This window comes from Oncorhynchus mykiss, chromosome 23 (assembly GCF_057628025.1).
Source record: "Oncorhynchus mykiss isolate SJ-2025 chromosome 23, ASM5762802v1, whole genome shotgun sequence".
Classification (NCBI taxonomy): Eukaryota; Metazoa; Chordata; class Actinopteri; order Salmoniformes; family Salmonidae; genus Oncorhynchus; species Oncorhynchus mykiss.
In genome coordinates, this window is record NC_143044.1 from 45263740 (window position 1) to 45288040 (window position 24301).

Here is a 24301-nt window from a genome sequence, read left to right on the forward strand (position 1 = left end):
CATTCACGCACCGTAACAGAAGAATCCGACCAAGAATGGACCCAGCGACTTCGGATCCTCTCCACTCAGCCGTCGAGATCCAGGGAGCGATGCTAGGCAGACACGAGCAGGAATTGTCTGCTGCTCGACATGCCGTTGAGACCCTGGCCACCCAAGTCTCCAACCTCACAGAACAGGTTCACCATCTCCGCCTCGATCCACCGGCCACTTCCAGGGCTTTCGAATCTCCGGAGCCCAGAATCAATAACCCGCCGTGTTACTCTGGGGAGCCCACTGAATGCCGCTCGTTCCTCACCCAGTGTGATATTGTGTTTTCTCTCCAGCCCAACACTTACTCCAGGAGCACTGCTCGTGTCGCCTACGTCATATCTCTCCTTACTGGACGGGCTCGTGAGTGGGGCACGGCAATCTGGGAGGCAAGGGCTGAGTGTACTAACCAGTATCAGGACTTTAAGGAGGAGATGATACGGGTTTTTGATCGATCTGTTTTTGGGGAGGAGGCTTCCAGGGCCCTGTCTTCCCTATGTCAAGGTAATCGATCCATAACAGACTACTCTATTGAGTTTCACACTCTTGCTGCCTCCAGTGGCTGGAACGAGCCGGCTTTGCTCGCTCGTTTTCTGGAGGGTCTCCGCGCAGAGGTAAAGGATGAGATTCTCTCCCGGGAGGTTCCTTCCAGCGTGGATTCCTTGATTGAACTCGCTATTCGCATTGAGCGACGGGTTGATCTTCGTCACCAAGCTCGTGGAAAGGAGCTCGCGTTCTCCGTTGCCCCCCTCTCCGCATCACTACCATCTTCCTCTGCCGGCTCGGGTGCTGAGCCTATGCAGCTGGGAGGTATCCGCATCTCGACTAAGGAGAGGGAACGGAGAATCACCAACCGCCTCTGTCTCTATTGCGGTTCTGCTGGTCATTTTGTCACTTCATGTCCAGTAAAAGCCAGAGCTCATCAGTAAGCGGAGGGCTACTGGTGAGCGCTACTACTCCTGTCTCTCCTTCAAGATCCTGCACTACCTTGTCGGTCCATCTACGCTGGACCGGTTCGTCAGCTTCCTGCAGTGCCTTAATAGACTCTGGGGCGGAGGGCTGTTTTATGGACGAGACCTGGGCTCGGGAACATGACATTCCTCTCAGACAGTTAAGGGAGTCCACGGCCTTGTTCGCCCTGGATGGTAGTCCTCTCCCCAGGATTCAGCGTGAGACGCTACCTTTAACCCTCACTGTTTCTGGTAATCATAGCGAAACCATTTATTTTTTAATTTTTCGTTCACCTTTTACACCTGTTGTTTTGGGCCATCCCTGGCTAGTTTGTCATAATCCTTCCATTAATTGGTCTAGTAATTCTATCCTCTCCTGGAACGTCTCTTGTCATGTGAAATGTTTAATGTCTGCTATCCCTCCTGTTTCCTCTGTCTCTTCTTCACAGGAGGAGCCTGGTGATTTGACAGGGGTGCCGGAGGAATATCACGATCTGCGCACGGTGTTCAGTCGGTCCAGGGCCACCTCTCTTCCTCCACACCGGTCGTATGATTGTAGTATTGATCTCCTTCCGGGAACCACTCCCCCCGGGGTAGACTATACTCTCTGTCGGCTCCCGAACGTAAGGCTCTCGAAGATTATTTGTCTGTAGCTCTTGCCGCCGGTACCATAGTCCCCTCCTCCTCTCCCGCCGGAGCGGGGTTTTTTTTTTGTTAAGAAGAAGGACGGGTCCCTGCGCCCCTGCATAGATTATCGAGGGCTGAATGACATAACAGTGAAGAATCGTTATCCGCTTCCTCTTATGTCTTCAGCCTTCGAGATCCTGCAGGGAGCCAGGTTTTTCACTAAGTTGGACCTTCGTAACGCTTACCATCTCGTGCGCATCAGGGAGGGAGACGAGTGGAAGACGGCGTTTAACACTCCGTTAGGGCACTTTGAATACCGGGTTCTTCCTTTCGGCCTCGCTAACGCTCCAGCTGTCTTTCAGGCATTAGTCAATGATGTCCTGAGAGACATGCTGAACATCTTTGTTTTCGTTTACCTTGACGATATCCTGATTTTTTCACCGTCACTCCAGATTCATGTTCAGCACGTTCGACGTGTCCTCCAGCGCCTTTTAGAGAATTGTCTTTTTGTGAAGGCTGAGAAGTGCTCTTTTCATGCCTCCTCCGTCACATTTCTCGGTTCTGTTATTTCCGCTGAAGGCATTAAGATGGATCCCGCTAAGGTCCAAGCTGTCATTGATTGGCCCGTCCCTAAGTCACGCGTCGAGCTGCAGCGCTTTCTCGGCTTCGCGAACTTCTATCGTCGTTTCATCCGTAATTTCGGTCAGGTGGCAGCTCCTCTCACAGCCCTTACTTCTGTCAAGACGTGCTTTAAGTGGTCCGTTTCCGCCCAGGGAGCTTTTGATCTCCTCAAGAATCGTTTTACATCCGCACCTATCCTTGTTACACCTGACGTCACTAGACAGTTCGTTGTCGAGGTTGACGCGTCAGAGGTGGGCGTGGGAGCCATTCTTTCTCAGCGCTCCCTCTCTGACGACAAGGTCCACCCTTGCGCGTATTTTTCTCATCGCCTGTCGCCGTCGGAACGTAACTATGATGTGGGAAACCGCGAACTGCTCGCCATCCGCTTAGCCCTAGGCGAATGGCGACAGTGGTTGGAGGGGGCGACCGTTCCTTTTGTCGTTTGGACTGACCATAGGAACCTTGAGTACATCAGTTCTGCCAAACGACTTAATGCGCGTCAGGCGCGCTGGGCGCTGTTTTTCGCTCGTTTCGAGTTCGTGATTTCTTATCGTCCGGGCTCTAAGAACACCAAGCCTGATGCTTTATCTCGTCTCTTCAGTTCTTCAGTAGCCTCCACTGACCCCGAGGGGATTCTCCCTGAGGGGCGTGTTGTCGGGTTGACTGTCTGGGGAATTGAGAGGCAGGTAAAGCAAGCACTCACTCACACTCCGTCGCCGCGCGCTTGTCCTAGGAACCTTCTTTTCGTTCCCGTTCCTACTCGTCTGGCCGTTCTTCAGTGGGTTCACTCTGCCAAGTTAGCCGGCCACCCTGGCGTTCGGGGTACGCTTGCTTCCATTCGCCAGCGTTTTTGGTGGCCCACCCGGGAGCATGACACGCGTCGTTTCGTGGCTGCTTGTTCGGTCTGCGCGCAGACTAAGTCCGGTAACTCCCCTCCTGCCGGCCGTCTCAGGCCGCTTCCCATTCCCTCTCGACCGTGGTCTCACATCGCCTTAGATTTTGTCACCGGACTGCCTTCGTCAGCGGGGAAGACTGTTATTCTTACGGTTGTCGACAGGTTCTCTAAGGCGGCTCATTTTATTCCCCTTGCTAAGCTTCCTTCTGCTAAAGAGACGGCACAAATCATCATCGAGAATGTTTTCAGAATTCATGGCCTTCCGTCAGACGTCGTTTCGGACAGAGGTCCGCAATTCACGTCTCAATTTTGGAGGGAGTTTTGCCGTTTGATTGGGGCTTCCGTCAGTCTCTCTTCCGGCTTTCACCCCCAGTCTAACGGTCAAGCAGAACGGGCCAATCAGACTATTGGTCGCATCTTACGCAGTCTTTCTTTTCGCAACCCTGCGTCTTGGTCAGAACAGCTCCCCTGGGCAGAATACGCCCACAACTCGCTTCCTTCGTCTGCGACCGGGCTATCTCCTTTTCAGAGTAGCCTCGGGTACCAGCCTCCGCTGTTCTCATCTCAGTTCGCCGAGTCCAGCGTCCCCTCCGCTCAGGCTTTTGTCCAACGTTGCGAGCGCACCTGGAAGAGGGTCAGGTCTGCACTTTGCCGTTATAGGGCGCAGACTGTGAGAGCTGCTAATAAGCGTAGAACTAAGAGTCCTAGATATTGTCGCGGTCAGAGAGTTTGGCTCTCCACTCAGAACCTTCCCCTTAAGACCGCTTCTCGCAAGTTGACCCTGCGGTTCATTGGTCCGTTCCGTATTTCTCAGATCATTAATCCTGTCGCAGTTCGACTTCTTCTTCCGCGATATCTTCGTCGCGTCCACCCGGTCTTCCATGTCTCCTGTATCAAGCCCGTTCTTCGCGCCCCCGCTCGTCTTCCCCCCCCCCCCCCCCATCCTTGTCGAGGGCGCACCCATCTACAGGGTCCGTAGGATTTTGGACATGCGTCCTCGGGGCCGTGGTCATCAGTACCTAGTAGATTGGGAGGGGTACGGTCCTGAGGAGAGGAGTTGGGTTCCCTCTCGGGACGTGCTGGACCGTGCGCTGATCGAGGATTTCCTCCGTTGCCGCCAGGTTTCCTCCTCGAGTGCGCCAGGAGGCGCTCGGTGAGTGGGGGGGTACTGTCATGTATTGTCATGTTGTGTCTTGTTTCTGTCCTTTCCCTTCACCCTGTCTCCCTCTGCTGGTCGTTATTAGGTTACCTTTTCTCCCCCTCTTTCCCCCAGCTGTTCCTTGTCTCCTCCTAACTACCTCGTCACCCCTTTTCCCACCTGTTCCCTTTTTCCCTCTGATTAGTCCTCTATATCTCTCTCTGTTTTTGCTCCTGTCTTTGTCGGATTCTTGTTTGTGTTATTCATGCCTGAACCAGACTATCGTCATGTTTGCTGCAACCTTGTCCTCTCCTGTCGGAATCTGCCGGTCCATCTGAGCCTACCTATGTTTTGTCATTAAAGAAGCTCTGTTTACGTTAATTCGCTTTTGGGTCATCATTCACGCACCGTAACAAAGATGTGGTTTTACATGGTCTCATACTAAGATGTGGTTTTACGTTTTACATGGTGTCACACTAAGATGTGGTTTTACATGGTGTCATACTAAGATGTGGTTTTACATGGTGTCATACTAAGATGTGGTTTTACATGGTGTCACACTAAGATGTGGTTTTACATGGTGTCACACTAAGATGTGGTTTTACATGGTGTCACACTAAGATGTGGTTTTACATGGTGTCACACTAAGATGTGGTTTTACATGGTGTCACACTAAGATGTGGTTTTACATGGTGTCACACTAAGATGTGGTTTTACATGGTGTCACACTAAGATGTGGTTTTACATGGTGTCACACTAAGATGTGGTTTTACATGGTGTCACACTAAGATGTGGTTTTACATGGTGTCACACTAAGATGTGGTTTTACATGGTCTCACACTAAGATGTGGTTTTACATGGTGTCACACTAAGATGTGGTTTTACATGGTGTCACACTAAGATGTGGTTTTACATGGTGTCACACTAAGATGTGGTTTTACATGGTGTCACACTAAGATGTGGTTTTACATGGTGTCATACTAAGATGTGGTTTTACATGGTGTCAAACTAAGATGTGGTTTTACATGGTGTCACACTAAGATGTGGTTTTACATGGTGTCACACTAAGATGTGGTTTTACATGGTGTCACACTAAGATGTGGTTTTACGTGGTGTCACACTAAGATGTGGTTTTACATGGTGTCACACTAAGATGTGGTTTTACATGGTGTCACACTAAGATGTGGTTTTACATGGTGTCACACTAAGATGTGGTTTTACATGGTGTCACACTAAGATGTGGTTTTACATGGTGTTACACTAAGATGTGGTTTTACATGGTCTCACACTAAGATGTGGTTTTACATGGTGTCACACTAAGATGTGGTTTTACATGGTCTCATACTAAGATGTGGTTTTACATGGTGTCACACTAAGGATGTGGTTTTACATGGTGTCATACTAAGATGTGGTTTTACATGGTCTCATACTAAGATGTGGTTTTACGTTTTACATGGTGTCACACTAAGATGTGGTTTTACATGGTCTCATACTAAGATGTGGTTTTACATGGTGTCACACTAAGATGTGGTTTTACATGGTCTCATACTAAGATGTGGTTTTACATGGTGTCATACTAAGATGTGGTTTTACATGGTCTCATACTAAGATGTGGTTTTACATGGTGTCACACTAAGATGTGGTTTTACATGGTGTCATACTAAGATGTGGTTTTACATGGTGTCACACTAAGATGTGGTTTTACATGGTGTCATACTAAGATGTGGTTTTACATGGTGTCACACTAAGATGTGGTTTTACGTTTTACATGGTGTCACACTAAGATGGGGTTTTACGTTTTACATGGTGTCATACTAAGATGTGGTTTTACGTGGTGTCACACTAAGATGTGGTTTTACATGGTGTCACACTAAGATGTGGTTTTACATGGTGTCACACTAAGATGTGGTTTTACATGGTGTCACACTAAGATGTGGTTTTACATGGTGTCACACTAAGATGTGGTTTTACATGGTGTCACACTAAGATGTGGTTTTACGTGGTGTCACACTAAGATGTGGTTTTACGTTTTACATGGTGTCACACTAAGATGTGGTTTTACATGGTGTCACACTAAGATGTGGTTTTACATGGTCTCATACTAAGATGTGGTTTTACATGGTCTCATACTAAGATGTGGTTTTACATGGTCTCATACTAAGATGTGGTTTTACATGGTGTCATACTAAGATGTGGTTTTACATGGTGTCATACTAAGATGTGGTTTTACATGGTGTCACACTAAGATGTGGTTTTACATGGTGTCATACTAAGATGTGGTTTTACATGGTGTCACACTAAGATGTGGTTTTACGTTTTACATGGTGTCACACTAAGATGTGGTTTTACATGGTGTCACACTAAGATGTGGTTTTACATGGTGTCACACTAAGATGGGGTTTTACGTTTTACATGGTGTCATACTAAGATGTGGTTTTACATGGTGTCACACTAAGATGGGGTTTTACATGGTGTCACACTAAGATGTGGTTTTACATGGTGTTACACTAAGATGTGGTTTTACATGGTGTCACACTAAGATGTGGTTTTACATGGTGTCATACTAAGATGTGGTTTTACGTTTTACATAGTATCATACTAAGATGTGGTTTTACATGGTGTCATACTAAGATGTGGTTTTACGTTTTACATAGTATCATACTAAGATGTGGTTTTACATGGTGTCACACTAAGATGTGGTTTTACATGGTGTCACACTAAGATGTGGTTTTACGTTGTACATGGTCTCATACTAAGATGTGGTTTTACATAGTGTCATACTAAGATGTGACATCATATTAGCTGCTCACACAGGTAAAACACACTGTTCCCTCTTAAGTGTAAATCTACTGGGCAGCAATTCAAATTCATGAAAATATAAATAGTATTTTAATGAGATATTAAACACACTCCAAGTTGAAATCAGGTATAAATAACATACTTTTCGTAACTGCATCAAACAAATGTATTGTTGTGGTTAATGGATCTCTAATTACATTACAATTATTCTCAATAAGCAGCAACTTCTTAGTAAATGAACTTGGGTTGAAATAGTGTGTCCAGCATTCAGTGTTTCAAAGGAAATGATCCCATGGGAATGCAAGCTGTTGTTGAATCAGGAGTTTACCAAGATCTATAATAAGATCAACATGGACAGAAGTTATCCTCTGATGTCAGACCTTACAATTCACATTTTAACTTTCGTTACGTGAAAAACATTGCAAATAGAACATGTAAATCAGAACGGTATTTTGAATGCCCAGTTATAGAGGTACAACACTGACAGAATGAGGACCTTTAATGCCAACTATGTTCAGTTCCCTTTCTGTGAATAATTAGTGTGTGTCAATATTGTGCCCCATAGTAACCATATGGTAAGTCCGGGCAGACAGGCGATTGTTTGGTGCTGTGAAATATTGTGTTGCCCTGTGAGTGCTGGAGCCAGTGGATGCAGGAACTGTTGTTCAGACTGACAGTTACATTGTGTGAGTGAATGGGAAAACTTCTGAGGCAGAGATGCGAGTGGACCCAGACAGAATGTCCTGACCCTGGATAGAAAGGCCGATTTGCCATGGTATAGGCTCTTCCTTCATCTCCCAGCACTAGCCATTAGGCAGACCAAAAGGAAGCCCCAAAAAATAAATATTTATGTCAGACGTTGCGGAAAAAGCTTTTCTCAAAATGTGTTAGATGAAAGTTGAGATATCTCAGAATGAAAGTAACATGGAATGTTTAATATCACCATAATATGATTCTCAACAATCATTTGACGTAAAGGCAGGGCCATAACCAAGGTTTGAGTTTTACTGAGGTCCGAACGGGGGAAGCTCAATTGATGAAGCTCATTTTCTGCATTTCTATGCAATTAGAAAACTTTTAAATGCTATTTGGAGAACAGCAAAAGCAAGCCAAAATGACAGCAGCTGTAGGTTTATTCACCTCAGTCCATCTACAAACACATAGCCTATTAGCTACAGTTGTAATGTCAAACCCCTGAAAGGGGATAATATGAGAAAAGATTCACACTGACACGAATTCCATAACATCATCAATGCTTTACATACAGTGCATTCAGAAGGTATTCAGACCCCTTGACTTTTTCCACATTTTGTTACACAACAGCCTTATTCTAAAATGGATTCAATTTTAAGTTTAAAAAAAATCCTGTTAATTCTACACACATAATGACAAAGCAAAAACAGGTTTTTAGAAATGTTAGCAAATTTATTAAAAGTAAAAAACTGAAATACCTTATTTTTTACATAAGTATTCAGACCCTTTGCTATGAGACTCAAAATGAGCTCAATTATCATCCTTGAGATGTTTCTACAACTTGATTGCAGTCCACCTGTGGTAAATTCAATTGATTTGACATCACTTGGAAAGGCACACACCCGTCTACATAAGGTCCCACAGTTGACAGTGTAAAAACCAACCCACGAGGTCGAAGGAATAGTCCGTAGAGCTCCGGGACAGGATTGTGTCAAGGCACAGATCTGGGGAAGGGTAAAAAAAATGTCTGCAGCATTGAAGTTCCCAAGAACACAGTGGCCTCCATCATTCTTCAATGGAAGAAGTTTGGAACCACCAAGACTATCTAGAGTTGGCCGCCTGGACAAAATGAGCAATCAGGGGAGAAGGGACTTAGTCAGGGAGGGGACCAAGAACCTGATGGTCACTCTGGCAGAGCTCCAGAGTTCCTCTGTGGAGATGGGAGAACTTTACAGAAGGACAGGCATCTCGGCAGCACTCCATCAATCAGGCCTTTATGGTAGAGTCCCTCCTGAATAAAAGCCCCTCCTGAATAAAAGGTATATGACAGCCAGCTTGGAGTTTGCCAGAAAGGCATCTAAAGACTCTCAGACCATGAGAAACAAGATTCTCTGGTCTGATGAAACCAAGATTAAACTCTTTGGCCTGAATACCAAGCGTCACGTCTGGAGGAAACCTGGCACCATCCCTACAGTGAAGCATGGTGATGGCAGCATCATGCAGCTGGGATGTTTTTCAGCGGCAGGGACTGGGAGACTAGTCAGGATCGAGGGAAAGATGAATGGTGCAAAGTAAAGAGAGAGCATTGATGAAAACCTGCTCCAGAGCACTCAGGACCTCAGACTGGGGCGAATGTTTACCTTCCAACAGGACAACAACACTAAGCACACAGATAAGACAATGCAGGTGTGGCTTTGGGACAAGTCTCTGAATGTCCTTGAGTGGCCCAGCCAAAGCCCAGACTTGAAGCCGATCGAACATGTCTGGAGGGAACTGAAAATAGCTGTGCAGCGACACTCCCCATCCAGCCTGACAGAGCTCGAGAGGATCTGCAGTGGAAAATGGCAGAAACTCCCTAAATATCGGTGTGCCAAGCTTGTAGCGTCATACCCAAGAAGGCTGTAATCGCTGCCAAAAGTGCTTCAACAAAGTACTGAGTTAAGGGTCTGAATACTTATGTAAATGTGATATTTACAAATGTAAAAAAACTTTTTTTTTTAAAGGTTTTGCTTTGTCATTATTGGGTATTGTGTGTAGATTTATAAGGGGAAAAAACAATTGAATCCATTTTAGAAAAAGGCTGTAATGTAATGAGTGCATTGTAGATATATCTTTTCTCAAATCACATGGCATTTACATTTGTATTCCTAGGCATTACTAATCAAGCGCCGCACAAACATTATTGGAGCACACAGATGATCGTATCACCACATTCACATTAATTATTAGAATATTATGTTATGACACTGGGTGTCAAGTAAAGTGTTACCAAATATTAATTTAGATTCTGTTTTAATATCAGTGATGTAGTGGTAACATAAAGGTGGGTAATGAGTAATCTATAAACTCCAGTGGGCGATCGAGATTAGACGAATAACTATCGATATAAATGAAAACTTAGGACATTTTTAGAACTGTATTATTTGCATGTTGATTGCACTGCCTAGGCCAATAGAGAAGACAGGCGATGTGGAGATGTTCATATTGAAACATATCTTCTTATTTTTTAAATTCCTAACTTGTTTGATAAGATTAGAACAGATTTTCTCAGGGGACACCACATCAAATCAAATCAAATCAAATGTATTTATATAGCCCTTCGTACATCAGCTGATATCTCAAAGTGCTGTACAGAAACCCAGCCTAAAACCCCAAACAGCAAGCAATGCAGGTGTAGAAGCACGGTGGCTAGGAAAAACTCCCTAGAAAGGCCAAAACCTAGGAAGAAACCTAGAGAGGAACCAGGCTATGTGGGGTGGCCAGTCCTCTTCTGGCTGTGCCGGGTGGAGATTATAACAGAACATGGCCAAGATGTTCAAATGTTCATAAATGACCAGCATGGTCGAATAATAATATGGCAGAACAGTTGAAACTGGAGCAGCAGCACGGTCAGGTGGACTGGGGACAGCAAGGAGTCATCATGTCAGGTATTCCTGGGGCATGGTCCTAGGGCTCAGGTCCTCTGAGAGAGAGAAAGAAAGAGAGAATTAGAGAGAGCATATGTGGGATGGCCAGTCCTCTTCTGGCTGTGCCGGGTGGAGATTATAACAGAACATGGCCAAGATTTTCAAATGTTCATAAATGACCAGCATGGTCGAATAATAATAAGGCAGAACAGTTTAAACTGGAGCAGCAGCACGGTCAGGTGGACTGGGGACAGCAAGGAGTCATCATATCAGGTATTCCTGGGGCATGGTCCTAGGGCTCAGGTCCTCCAAGAGAGAGAAAGAAAGAGAGAATTAGAGAGAGCATATGTGGGATGGCCAGTCCTCTTCTGGCTGTGCCGGGTGGAGATTATAACAGAACATGGCCAAGATGTTCAAATGTTCATAAATGACCAGCATGGTCGAATAATAATAAGGCAGAACAGTTTAAACTGGAGCAGCAGCACGGTCAGGTGGACTGGGGACAGCAAGGAGTCATCATGTCAGGTATTCCTGGGGCATGGTCCTAGGGCTCAGATCCTCCGAGAGAGAGAAAGAAAGAGAGAATTAGAGAGAGCATATGTGGGATGGCCAGTCCTCTTCTGGCTGTGCCGGGTGGAGATTATAACAGAACATGGCCAAGATGTTAAAATGTTCATAAATGACCAGCATGGTTGAATAATAATAAGGCAGAACAGTTGAAACTGGAGCAGCAGCACGGCCAGGTGGACTGGGGACAGCAAGGAGTCATCATGTCAGGTAGTCCTGGGGCATGGTCCTAGGGCTCAGGTCCTCCGAGAGAGAGAAAGAAAGAGAGAAGGAGAGAATTAGAGAACGCACACTTAGATTCACACAGGACACCGAATAGGACAGGAGAAGTACTCCAGATATAACAAACTGACCCTAGCCCCCCGACACATAAACTACTGCAGCATAAATACTGGAGGCTGAGACAGGAGGGGTCAGGAGACACTGTGGCCCCATCCGAGGACACCCCCGGACAGGGCCAAACAGGAAGGATATAACCCCGCCCACTTTGCCAAAGCACAGCACCCACACCACTAGAGCGATATCTTCAACCACCAACTTACCATCCTGAGACAAGGCTGAGTATAGCCCACAAAGACCTCCGCCACGGCACAACCCAAGGGGGGGGGGGGGGCCGCCAACCCAGACAGGATGACCACATCAGTGAATCAACCCACTCAGGTGACGCACCCCCTCCAGGGACGGCATGAGAGAGCCCCAGTAAGCCAGTGACTCAGCCCCTGTAATAGGGTTAGAGGCAGAGTATCCCAGTGGAAAGAGGGGAACCGGCCAGGCAGAGACAGCAAGGGTGGTTCGTTGCTCCAGAGCCTTTCCGTTCACCTTCCCACTCCTGGGCCAGACTACACTCAATCATATGACCCACTGAAGAGATGAGTCTTCAGTAGAGACTTAAAGGTTGAGACCGAGTTTGCGTCTCTGACATGGGTAGGCAGACCGTTCCATAAAAATGGAGCTCTATAGGAGAAAGACCTGCCTCCAGCTGTTTGCTTAGAAATTCTAGGGACAATTAGGAGGCCTGCGCCTTGTGACCGTAGCGTACGTGTAGGTATGTACGGCAGGACCAAATCAGAGAGATAGGTAGGAGCAAGCACATGTAATGCTTTGTAGGTTAACAGTAAAACCTTGAAATCAGCCCTTGCTTTGACAGGAAGCCAGTGTAGAGATCAAATGTATGATCAAATATTTTGGTTCTAGTCAGGATACTAGCAGCCGTATTTAGCACTAACTGCAGTTTATTTAGTGCTTTATCCGGGTAGCCGGAAAGTAGAGTATTGCAGTAGTCTAACCTAGAAGTGACAAAAGCATGGATTATTTTTTCTGCATCATTTTTGGACAGAAAGTTTCTGATTTCTGCAATGTTACGTAGATGGAAAAAAGCTGTCCTTGAAATGGTCTTGATATGTTCTACAAAAGAGAGATCAGGGTCCAGAGTAACGCCGAGGTCCTTCATAGTTTTATTTGAGACGACTGTACAAACATCAAGATTAATTGTCAGATTCAACAGAAGATCTCTTTGTTTCTTGGGACCTAGAACAAGCATCTCTGTTTTGTCCGAGTTAAAAAGTAGAAAGTTTGCAGCCATCCACTTCCTTATGTCTGAAACACATGCTTCTAGCAAGGGCAATTTTGGGGCTTCATCATGTTTCATTGAAATGTACAGCTGTGTGTCATCCGCATAGCAGTGAAAGTTAACATTATGTTTTCGAATAACATCCCCAAGAGGTAAAATATATAGTGAAAACAATAGTGGTCCTAAAACGGAACCTTGAGGAACACCGAAATTTACAGTTGATTTGTCAGAGGACAAACCATTCACAGAGACAAACTGATATCTTTCCGACAGATAAGATCTAAACAAGGCCAGAACTTGTCCGTGTAGACCAATTTGGGTTTCCAATCTCTCCAAAAGAATGTGGTGATCGATGGTATCAAAAGCAGCACTAAGGTCTAGGAGCACAAGGACAGATGCAGAGCCTCGGTCCGATGCCATTAAAATGTCTTTTACCACCTTCACAAGTGCCGTCTCAGTGCTATGATGGGGTCTAAAACCAGACTGAAGCATTTCGTATACATTGTTTGTCTTCAGGAAGGCAGTGAGTTGTTGCGCAACAGCCTTTTCTAAAAATTTTGAGAGGAATGGAAGATTCGATATAGGCCGATAGTTTTTTATATTTTCTGGGTCAAGGTTTGGCTTTTTCAAGAGAGGCTTTATTACTGCCACTTTTAGTGAGTTTGGTACACATCTGGTGGATAGAGAGCCGTTTATAATGTTCAACATAGGAGGGCCAAGCACAGGAAGAAGCTCTTTCAGTAGTTTTGTTGGAATAGGGTCCAGTATGCAGCTTGAAGGTTTAGAGGCCATGATTATTTTCATCATTGTGTCAAGAGATATAGTACTAAAACACTTGAGCGTCTCTCTTGATCCTAGGTCCTGGCAGAGTTGTGCAGACTCAGGACAACTGAGCTTTGAAGGAATACGCAGATTTAAGGAGGAGTCCGTAATTTGCTTTCTAATAATCATAATCTTTTCCTCAAAGAAGTTCATGAATTTATCACTGCTAAAGTGAAAGTCATCCTCTCTTGGGGAATGCTGCTTTTTAGTTAGCTTTGCGACAGTATCAAAAAGGAATTTCGGATTGTTCTTATTTTCCTCAATTAACCTTTCTGATCTCCCCATCCCGGATCCGGGTTCGTGAATACAGACTCAAGCTCATTACCATAACGCAACGTTAACTATTCATGAAAATCGCAAATGAAATGAAATAAATATGCTAGCTCTCAAGCTTAGCCTTTTGTTAACAACACTGTCATCTCAGATTTTCAAAATATGCTTCTCAACCATAGGAAAACAATAATTTGTGTAAAAGTAGCTAGCTAGAGTTAGCATTTCGCGTTCTCAACCATTGCAAAACAAGCATTTGTGTAACAGTATTGATGGCTAACGTAGCATTTAGCATTAGCATTCAGCTGGCAACATTTACACAAAAAAACAGAAAAGCATTCAAAAAAATCATTTACCTTTGAAGAACTTCAGATGTTTTCAATGAGGAGACTCTCAGATAGCAAATGTTCAGTTTTTCCTGAAAGATTATTTGTTTAGGACAAATCGCTCCGTTTTCTGCGTCACGTTTAGCTATGAAAAAACCCCTGTATCCAGGATTGTGTAAATCTATCAGCAAGCTCATTAGCATAACACAACGTTAACTATTTATGAAAATCGCAAATGAAATGAAATAAATATGCCATCTCTCAAGCTTAGCCTTTTGTAAACAACACTGTCATCTCAGATTTTCAAAATATGCTTCTCAACCATAGGAAAACAATCATTTGTGTAAAAGTAGCTAGCTAGAGTTAGCATTTCGCGTTAGCATTTAGCGTTAGCATTAGCGTTAGCATCCAGCACGCAACATTAACAAAAACATAAAAGCCTTCAAATAAAATCATTTACCTTTGAAGAACTTCTGATGTTTTCAATGAGGATACTCTCAGTTAGATAGCAGATGCTCAGTTTTTCCAAAAAGATTCCTTGTGTATTAGAAATAGCTCCGTTTTATACATCACATTTGGCTACCAAAAAAAATCCATAAATTCAGTCCTCAAAACGCAAACTTTTTTCCAAATTAACTCCATAATATCGACTGAAAACATGGCAAACGTTGTTTAGAATCAATCCTCAAGGTGTTTTTCACATATCTCTTCATTGATACATCGTTCTTGGAAAAATGCTTTCTCTCCTGAATCCCAGGAGAAAATGCCCGCACCTGAAGATTACGCACAAATTTAGACAAAGGACACCGGGCGGACCTCTGGAAAATGTAGTCTCTTATGGCCAATCTTCCAATGATATGCCTACAAATACGTCACAATGCTGCTAAGACCTTGGGCGAACGACAGAAAGTGTAGGCTCATTTGTTGCGCAATCACAGCCATATAAGGAGAGAATGGAAAACAGAGCTTCAGAAATTCTGCTAATTCCTGGGTGATGCATCATCTTGGTTTCGCCTGTAGAATGAGTTCTGGGGCACTTACAGACAAAATCTTTGCAGATTCTGAAACTTCAGAGTGTTTTCTTTCCAAAACTGTCAAGAATATGCATAGTCGAGCATCTTTTCGTGACAAAATATCGCGCTTAAAACGGGAACGTTTTTTATCCAAAAATGAAATAGCGCCCCTAGAGCTCTAAGAGGTTAAGTTAGAAAAATAGGATGATCGAGCAGCAGTAAGGGCTCTTCGGTACTGCACAGTACTGTCTTTCCAAGCTAGTCGGAAGACTTCCAGTTTGGTGTGGCGCCATTTCCGTTCCAATTTTCTGGAAGCTTGCTTCAGAGCTCGGGTATTTTCTGTGTACCAGGGAGCTAGTTTCTTATGAGAAATGTTTTTAGTTTTTAGGGGTGCAACTGCATCTAGGGTATTGCGCAAGGTTAAATTGAGTTCCTCAGTTAGGTGGTTAACTGATTTTTGTCCTCTGGCGTCCTTGGGTAGACATAGGGAATCTGGAAGGACATCAAGGAATCTTTGTGTTGTCTGTGAATTTATAGCACGACTTTTGATGATCCTTGGTTGGGGTCTGAGCAGATTATTTGTTGCAATTGCAAACGTAATAAAATGGTGGTCCGATAGTCCAGGATTATGAGGAAAAACATTAAGATCCACAACATTTATTCCATGGGACAAAACTAGGTCCAGCCTATGACTGTGACAGTGAGTGGGTCCAGAGACATGTTGGACAAAACCCACTGAGTCGATGATGGCTCCGAAAGCCTTTTGGAGTGGGTCTGTGGACTTTTCCATGTGAATATTAAAGTCACCAAAGATTAGAATATTATCTGCTATGACTACAAGGTCCGATAGGAATTCAGGGAACTCAGTGAGGAATGCTGTATATGGCCCAGGAGGCCTGTAAACAGTAGCTATAAAAAGTGATTGAGTAGGCTGCATAGATTTCATGACTAGAAGCTCAAAAGACGAAAACGTCATTTTTTTTTTGTAAATTGAAATTTGCTATCGTAAATGTTAGCAACACCTCCACCTTTGCGGGATATGATCACTAGTGTAGCCAGGAGTTGAGGCCTCATTTAACATAGTAAATTTGTCAGGCTTAAGCCATGTTTCAGTCAGGCCAATCACATCAAGATTATGATCAGTGATTAGTTCATTGACTATAATTGCCTTTGAAGTAAGGGATCTAACATTAAGTAGCCCTATTTTGAGATGTGAGGTATCATGATCTCTTTCAATAATGACAGGAATGGAGGTGGTCTTTATCCTAGTGAGATTGCTAAGGCGAACACCGCCATGTTTAGTTTTGCCCAACCTAGGTCGAGGCACAGACACGGTCTCAATGGTGATAGCTGAGCTGACTACACTGACTGTGCTAGTGGCAGACTCCACTATGCTGGCAGGCTGGCTAACAGCCTGCTGCCTGGCCTGCACCCTATTTCATTGTGGAGCTAGAGGAGTTAGAGCCCTGTCTATGTTGGTAGATAAAATGAGAGCACCCCTCCAGCTAGGATGGAGTCCGTCACTCCTCAGCAGGTCAGGCTTGGTCCTGTTTGTGGGGATCCCCGACCCCAAGATTGGGAATCACTGTACCAACCTCTCTCTCTACTTTCTTCCAATCTCTTTCTGTCTCCTCTGCTTCCTCCTGAATGCATTGCAGCCTGCCTCAGACTCACCACTGAGTGCCACATCACTGTCTAAGTAGTCTACTCTCTGCAAAGCAAAGTTAATATACAAACTTACAGTGCCTTGCGAAAGTATTCGGCCCCCTTGAACTTTGCGACCTTTTGCCACATTTCAGGCTTCAAACATAAAGATATAAAACTGTATTTTTTTGTGAAGAATCAACAACAAGTGGGACACAATCATGAAGTGGAACGACATTTATTGGATATTTCAAACTTTTTTAACAAATCAAAAACTGAAAAATTGGGCGTGCAAAATTATTCAGCCCCCTTAAGTTAATACTTTGTAGCGCCACCTTTTGCTGCGATTACAGCTGTAAGTCGCTTTGGGTATGTCTCTATCAGTTTTGCACATCGAGAGACTGACATTTTTTCCCATTCCTCCTTGCAAAACAGCTCGAGCTCAGTGAGGTTGGATGGAGAGCATTTGTGAACAGCAGTTTTCAGTTCTTTCCACAGATTCTCGATTGGATTCAGGTCTGGACTTTGACTTGACCATTCTAACACCTGGATATGTTTATTATTGAACCATTCCATTGTAGATTTTGCTTTATGTTTTGGATCATTGTCTTGTTGGAAGACAAATCTCCGTCCCAGTCTCAGGTCTTTTGCAGACTCCATCAGGTTTTCTTCCAGAATGGTCCTGTATTTGGCTCCATCCATCTTCCCATCAATTTTAACCATCTTCCCTGTCCCTGCTGAAGAAAAGCAGGCCCAAACCATGATGCTGCCACCACCATGTTTGACAGTGGGGATGGTGTGTTCAGCTGTGTTGCTTTTACGCCAAACATAACGTTTTGCATTGTTGCCAAAAAGTTCAATTTTGGTTTCATCTGACCAGAGCACCTTCTTCCACATGTTTGGTGTGTGTCCCAGGTGGCTTGTGGCAAACTTTAAACGACACTTTTTATGGATATCTTTAAGAAATGGCTTTCTTCTTGCCACTCTTCCATAAAGGCCAGATTTGTGCAATATACGACTGATTGTTGTCCTATGGACAGAGTCTCCCACCTCAGCTGTAGATCTCTGCAGTTCATCCAGAGTGATCATGGGCCTCTTGGCTGCATCTCTGATCAGTCTTCTCCTTGTATGAGCTGAAAGTTTAGAGGGACGGCCAGGTCTTGGTAGATTTGCAGTGGTCTGATACTCCTTCCATTTCAATATTATCGCTTGCACAGTGCTCCTTGGGATGTTTAAAGCTTGGGAAATCTTTTTGTATCCAAATCCGGCTTTAAACTTCTTCACAACAGTATCTCGGACCTGCCTGGTGTGTTCCTTGTTCTTCATGATGCTCTCTGCGCTTTTAACGGACCTCTGAGACTATCACAGTGCAGGTGCATTTATACAGAGACTTGATTACACACAAGTGGATTGTATTTATCATCATTAGTCATTTAGGTCAACATTGGATCATTCAGAGATCCTCACTGAACTTCTGGAGAGAGTTTGCTGCACTGAAAGTAAAGGGGCTGAATAATTTTGCACGCCCAATTTTTCAGTTTTTGATTTGTTAAAAAAGTTTGAAACATCCAATAAATGTCGTTCCACTTCATGATTGTGTCCCACTTGTTGTTGATTCTTCACAAAAAAATACAGTTTTATATCTTTATGTTTGAAGCCTGAAATGTGGCAAAAGGTCGCAAAGTTCAAGGGGGCCGAATACTTTCGCAAGGCACTGTAGATGCCATCCTTCAGCTGGATAAGTACTACTAGACAGAGCCCTTAAACGTTACTGCAATAGAAGTCTCTGCTGGCAGCCCGCCACCTGACTGACAGTCTATAAAAGACTATTTAACAGTTGTGCTCTTATTCTCCGAGAGTTGTTTGTTTGTTTGTTTGTTTGTTTGGGGGAAGTCTGTAGACACTGCAGGAGTCCAGCATCTCGCTGACACACTGTCATCAGCATCTCTAATGTCTACTTGAGCCGAGCTGGGGTAGTTTGTTTCACATCTCAGGCCCTCGGCCTGTGCCACAAGAGGGCGGAGTTAGCCGTTTGAGAGAGTGGAGAATATGCTGCTAAAAAGGCAAATCCGGGAGACAAATCCGTGAGATGCACGCGAACATAATGAACAAACCACTGCTGATGTTTCAACTCATTCGCAAAGACGCAGGGGTGATTAAAAGTCAGATCAAGAATATTAGTGTTCTGATCTTCGATCAACGCTGGGAGTAATATTTAGATGATGACCTGTAATAGACTTTCTTTACTGTGCACAAAATCTCTCTCTTTCTCTCTCTCTCTCTCTCCCTCCATCTCCCTCTCTCTCTCTCTCTCTCTCTCGTTCTCTCTCTCTTTCTCTCTTCCTCTTTCTCTCTGTCTCTGTCACTCTCTCTTCCTCCCTCTTTCTCTGTATACAGTATACAGTATGTATTTTTCATTTATTTTTTTAGCAAAGATTACTGAGGTCCGGACCTCGGTGTCCTCAAAGTTACCTAGGGCTCTGTGTACAGGCCATTACATATAGACCATAGCAACTTTATATAAGCTTACATTTGATATGTTGTTATTTGTTTTGTTACCCTATATGACCATGGGATGTTACTCTATGTGACCATGGCATGTTACCCTATATGACCATGGGATGTTACTCTATGTGACCATGGCATGTTACCCTATATGACCATGGGATGTTACTCTATATGACCATGGCATGTTACCCTATATGACCATGGGATGTTACTCTATATGACCATGGCATGTTACCCTATATGACCATGGCATGTTACCCTATATGACCATGGGATGTTACCCTATATGACCATGGCATGTTACTCTATATGACCATGGCATGTTACCCTATTTGACCATGGCATGTTACCCTATATGACCATGGGATGTTACCCTATATGACCATGGCATGTTACTCTATATGACCATGGCATGTTACCCTATTTGACCGTGGCAAGTTACCCTATATGACCATGGCATGTTACCCTATTTGACCATGGCATGTTACCCTATATGACCATGGGATGATACCCTATATGACCATGGCATGTTACTCTATATGACCATTGCATGTTACCCTATTTGACCATGGCATGTTACCCTATATGACCATGGGATGATACCCTATATGACCATGGCATGTTACTCTATATGACCATGGGATGATACCCTATATGACCATGGGATGTTACTCTATATGACCATGGCATGTTACCCTATATGACCATGGGATGATACCCTATATGACCATGGCATGTTACTCTATATGACCATGGCATGTTACCCTATTTGACCATGGCATGTTACCCTATATGACCATGGGATGATACCCTATATGACCATGGCATGTTACCCTATATGACCATGGGATGATAACGTATATGATCATGGCATGTTACCCTATTTGACCATGGCATGTTACCCTATATGACCATGGGATGATACCCTATATGACCATGGGATGATAACGTATATGATCATGGCATGTTACCCTATTTGACCATGGCATGTTACCCTATATGACCATGGGATGATACCCTATATGACCATGGGATGATACCCTATATGACCATGGGATGTTACTCTATATGACCATGGCATGTTACCCTATATGACCATGGGATGATACCCTATATGACCATGGCATGTTACTCTATATGACCATGGCATGTTACCCTATTTGACCATGGCATGTTACCCTATATGACCATGGGATGATACCCTATATGACCATGGCATGTTACCCTATATGACCATGGGATGATAACGTATATGATCATGGCATGTTACCCTATTTGACCATGGCATGTTACCCTATATGACCATGGGATGATACCCTATATGACCATGGGATTACTAGTCTGAATCTGCAATATGTAAGCAGCTTGGTTTGAAGAAATCAACTGTGGGAGCAATTATTAGGAAATGGAAGACATACAAGACCACTGATAATCTCCCTCGATCTGGGGCTCCACGCAAGATCTCACCCCGTGGGGTCAAAATGATCACAAGAACGGTGAGCAAAAATCCCAGAACCACACGGGGGGACCTGGTGAATGACCTGCAGAGAGCTGGGACCAAAGTAACAAAGCCTACCATCAGTAACACACTATGCCGCCATCTACTTTCTCAAAACAAGATTAATCTGTAAAACTAAAAATTTGAAATTATTTTGTTACAATACTGAAGAAGATGTTGGTGAATAACCATTTTTAAGAGTCTACAGGAGGGCGCACCAGGCTACGCAATGAAAAGTTGACAGGAAAGTAATTTCTTTTTTACCGGAAGGCTAGCCAACTAGTCAACTATCTAGTAAATACTTCAGATACAAAGTTGGTGTCTCTTTTTTGAACAAAATGAATCGGGTATATCTTTTAATTGAACAAAATAGTAAGGTTGCCAATAACTGGGGACTGTATGCCAATAATACGGGACATATTTTTTTGCTAAACTGCTTATCAAAAAGCTGATAGTAGTAGTGTTTCCCCAGAAACGTCAAACATGCTAATTGCTAACCCATTAGCTAACATTTTTACGACACCAATAATCACAAAACATTGATGGCTTGATCACAAGGTAACACTGTTGAAGGTAATATATTTCTTAACTGCTGTTGAATACGCCGATAATACGGGATGCTACGCTAGGCTTCTGTGGTTTTAACACACATATAATACAGGATGCTATGCTAGGCTTCTGTGGTGTTAACACACATATAATACAGGATGCTACGCTAGGCTTCTGTGGTTTTAATACGCCAATAATACGGGAAGCTATGCTAGGCTTCTGTGGTTTTAACACACAGATAATACAGGATGCTACACTAGGCTTCTGTGGTTTTAATACACCGATAATACAGGATGCTACGCTAGGCTTCTGTGGTTTTAACACACAGATAATACAGGATGCTATGTTAGGCTTCTGTGCTTTTAATACACCAATAATACGGGATGCTATGCTAGGCTTCTGTGGTTTTAATACGCCAATAATACGGGATGCTATGCTAGGCTTCTGTGGTTTTAACACACAGATAATACGGGATGCTACGCTAGGCTTCTGTGGTTTTAATACACCAATAATACGGGATGCTATGCTAGGTATTCTGTGGTTTTAACACACAGATAATACAGGATGCTATGCTAGGCTTCTGTGGTTTTAGTACACCAATAATATGGGATGCTACGCTACGCTTCTGTGGTTTTAATATACCAATAATACAGGATGCTATGCTAGGCTTCTGTGGTTTTAATACACAGATAATACAGGATGCTACGCTAGGCTTCTGTGGTTTTAACACACAGATAATACAGGATGCTACGCTACGCTTCTGTGGTTTTAATATACCAATAATACAGGATGCTACGCTAGGCTTCTGTGGTTTTAATACACCAATAATACGGGATGCTACACTAGGCTTCTGTGGTTTTAATACACCAATAATACGGGATGCTATGCTAGGTATTCTGTGGTTTTAACACACAGATAATACAGGATGCTATGCTAGGCTTCTGTGGTTTTAATACACCGATAATACAGGATGCTACGCTAGGCTTCTGTGGTTTTAATACACCGATAATATGGGATGCTACGCTAGGCTTCTGTGGTTTTAAGCAGCAGCTCAAATGGTTGCAACGTTATAACACCAGTCAACTAGTGTATATAATATCAGACCGCCCCGTCCTGCCCCATCCCGCCCCTGTGGACGCCTCTAATACCAGAGCTAAACAACCGAATCATGCTTTGCATGTGTTACTTTACCTGTAACCGATGTATCTGCTTCCCATTTCTGAACAACTGAAATAAAAACGTCAGTGATTTGAACAAACATTCCAAAAATATATAGGCTATGTTTTGTAGGCTCATTTAGGATGTAGGCCACAGACTTCTCAATCTCAATCTGTGACTAAGGATATTGCAACACAAACAGTCCACACATTACATTGGGGCAAAACAATCTGCGTTTTAACCACAAGTAACATAGGCAGCCAAATTGTGCATAAAGTAGAGAATCCCACATATGTGCAGAAGAGGCGTCCATAAAATCCCACTCCATAATATCTTTGTGGGAACAGTACTGGGTCTGAGTCTGGCTTGTGATTCGTTTATTAAGAGTAACTATAGCAATTTTGATTGAAACAGATTTTTTGCCTCAATATGAACCTAGGCTACAATTCAACCAATCGCAGAGGGATTCACTAAGAAGACTGCGTCAGAGGTGTTAAACCCCACAAGCTTTTCCTCTCATGAATTGGGGCCATAGTCCACAGTGTATTATCAAAGACACATTATTTCAAAGACATGGAATCCCACAAGCCATATGCCAATCACAAACTTTTACCCATATTGCTGTGGCCTGATTAAGCTAAGAAACAGGTTCCACGTGATTACTTTTTTAATCCATATTTTCCGGGACCGACCCTGCTTAGCTTCAGAGGAAAGCCAGGAATGGGATGCTGAGTTGTATGTGGCTGAGGTAAGATGACATATTTCACATTGAATATATTATCAGAGGCTCTGATATGACGGTGTACTCCTGCGCTGGCCTGAGGCCTCAATGCTGACAATACAGCAGAAGCTGTCAGTGGAGGACGGAGTCGCAGCAGTCATAAATCATCAGCTCTGCTCCTCCTATACGTTACATGGAGAACAGACGGGAATGCTCACTGCCATCATCCCAGAGGTGACCATGAAGGTGGCAATGTACAATCATGGCTGACCTGATTGGCCTGGACATACTATTTTATTTTTATTTTCAATGACAGCCTAGGAACAGTGGGTTAACTGCCTGTTCAGGGGCAGAACGACAGATTTGTACCTTGTCAGCTCGGGGGTTTGAACTTGCAACCTTCCGGTTACTAGTCCGCTCTAACCACTAGGCTACCCTGCCGCCCCACCATAGGCCCAGATACACTGAAAAAAGACAATTTCAGCACTGATATTATTATGACATCGTGTTATTATGACGTTTTGGTCAGTGTGTCTTTGACAGTCTGGAGTTATGCATGGTCGATGGTCACTGTCACTATGTCAGTCAATGTTGTAAATTGTCTTCATGTGTTTATGAGATTTCCCTCCCTCACAAAACAACATAGTCCATGTTTGTTTTTTAATCATCTGAGGCTATGGTTTGACTTTCTGTTCTTTTTTGAAATCTATGAATGCAGATGTAGTACAATTGTTTGCCAAACCATTTTCTGACAGCAGACGAATTTGAACGTTCCCTCTCCTGCTGTCCTTGTTTCCAAATGACCTTCAAAGCACCTAAAGTATTTAATCAGAGGAAGTATAACCCTAAAGCATTTCATCAGAGAAATGTATCATCCTAAAGTATTTCATCAGAGGAAGTATAATCCTAAAGCATTTCATCAGAGGAAGTATAATCCTAAAGCATTACATCAGAGGAATGTATCATCCTAAAGTATTTCATCAGAGGAAGTATAATCCT

General features: G+C 43.7%; 1 long non-coding RNA gene across 1 annotated transcript in view; it reads right to left on the bottom strand.

The window, feature by feature from the left end:
• Positions 1 to 14193: 14193 nt before the first annotated feature.
• LOC149972614 (uncharacterized) overlaps positions 14194 to 24301 on the bottom strand; it is a 337364-nt gene continuing 327256 nt past the window's right edge. Inside the window, exons 2-3 of the long non-coding RNA XR_016491155.1 lie at positions 14672 to 14748; positions 14194 to 14303 (exon numbers count right to left, since the gene is read on the bottom strand). This is a non-coding gene — a long non-coding RNA (uncharacterized LOC149972614). The remainder of the gene's footprint in view (positions 14304 to 14671; positions 14749 to 24301) is intronic.